Source organism: Procambarus clarkii, unplaced genomic scaffold (genome assembly GCF_040958095.1).
Source record: "Procambarus clarkii isolate CNS0578487 unplaced genomic scaffold, FALCON_Pclarkii_2.0 HiC_scaffold_644, whole genome shotgun sequence".
NCBI lineage: Eukaryota > Metazoa > Arthropoda > Malacostraca > Decapoda > Cambaridae > Procambarus > Procambarus clarkii.
In genome coordinates this window covers 80881-82935 of record NW_027189677.1, presented here as the reverse complement: position 1 = coordinate 82935, position 2055 = coordinate 80881, and positions in this window count along the sequence as shown.

The window sequence follows — 2055 nt, the reverse complement described above, 5'->3', positions numbered from 1 at the left end:
AGAATTCGGCTCAAAAATCACGCTGAAAATATAAATTTCTGTCATTTAATATAATTTAAAAACTGCAAGGGGGTTTGGTCAAAATATTACTAATCGCCGATATCAGTAATTGGCATATTTTCGGTATAAAATGTTGTAATTTGAAAATGAAAATAGGTGCAGAGTCAGAATTCGGCTGATAAATCACGCTCAGGAGTCAAATTTCCGACATTTCTGATATTCTGAAAACTGCAGGGGGAGGGGGGAATGGTCAAAATATGACCAACCGCCGTTTACAGTTATTGGCATATTTTTGGTATAAAAAGTCGTTATTTGAAATTGAAAGAATATGCAAAGAGTTTGAATTCGGCTCAAACATCAAGGTCAGGAATCAAATTTCAGACATTTCATGTATTTTGAAAACTGCATGGGGGTTTGGGAAAAAATGCCCATTGCCGTTTTCAGTAATTGGCGTATTTTCAGTATAAAAAGTCGTAATTTGAAAATGAAAAAAGGTGCAGAGAGTCCGAATTAAGTTCAAAAATCACGCTTAAAATTCAAATTTCCGACCCTTAATATAATTTAGAAACTGCAAGGGTGTTTGGTCAAAATATTACTACTCGTCGATTTCAGTAATTGGCATATTTTCAGTATAAAAAGACGTAATTTGAAAATGAAAATAGGTGCAAAGAGTCAGAATTGGCTCGTAAATCACGCTAAAGAGTTAAATTTCTGTCAATTCAGATATTTTGAGAACTGTAAGGGTGGGGGTCAAAATATGACCAATCGCTGTTTCCAGTAATTGGCATATTTTCGGTATAAAAAGTCGTAACTTGAAAATGAAAATAGATGCAAAGAGTCAGAATTCGGCACAAACATTAAGGTCAGGAGTCAAGTTTTCGACATTCATATATTTTGAAAACTGCATGGGGGTTTGGGAAAAACCTGACCCATCGCTGTTTTCGGTAATTGGCGTATATTCGGTATAAAACTCGTATATATAAAAATGAAAATAGGTGCAGAGAGTCAGAATTCAGCTAAAAAATCACGCTAAAATTTTAATTTCTGACAATAATATAATATGAAAACTGCAAGGGGGTTTGGTCAAAATATTACTAATCGCCGATTTGAGTAAAGACATATTTTCGGTATAAAATGTTGTAATTTGAAAATGAAAATAGGTGCAGAAAGACAGAATTCAGCTGAAAAATCACGCTCAGGAGTCAAATTTCCGACATTTCAGATATTCTGAAAACTGCAGGGGAGGGGTCAAAATATGAACTATCGCCGTTTTCAGTAATTGGCATATTTTCGGTATAAAATTCGTAATTTGAAAATGTATGCTAAGAGTCAGAATTCGGTTCAAACATCAAGGTCAGGAGTCAAATTTCCGACATTTCTTGTATTTTGTAAACTGCATGGGGGTTTGGGAAAAACCTGACCCATCGCCGTGTTCAGTAATTGGCGTATTTTCGGTATAAAAACTCTTAATATGAAAATGAAAATAGGTGCACAGAGAGAGAATTTGGCTCAAAAATCATGCTGAAAATTAAAATTTCTGACATTTAATATAATTTGAAAACTGCAAGGGGGTTTGGTCAAAAAATTACTAATCGTTGATTTCAATATTTGGCATATTTTCGGTATAAAATGTCGTAATTTGAAAATGAAAATAGGTGCAGAGAGTCAGAATTCGTCACAAAAATCACGTTCAGGAGTAAAATTTTCGACTTATCAGATATTTTGAAAACTGTTGAGGGATTCTTCTTTCTAAGTTTTTTGTTTCTAAGTTTCGTTTTTTTCTAAGATTTCGATTTCTTTTTACTTTTTATTGTATTATTTTGTGTGAAATTGTGTTTGAATGGAACTGTGTTGTTTACCATACCGGTTATTTCGTAGGTATAAGTATAGATGCCACACCTCTGACTGGTAAAAATATGCTTTTCTTGACAAACAGCGCCATCTGTTGCATGCAGGAGCAATGCACATGCTATGCAAAATATGTTACAATTCCATTTCAATGTTTCTGATTGCATTGATAAATTGAATTATCATAGATTTTGGATTTATTTTCAT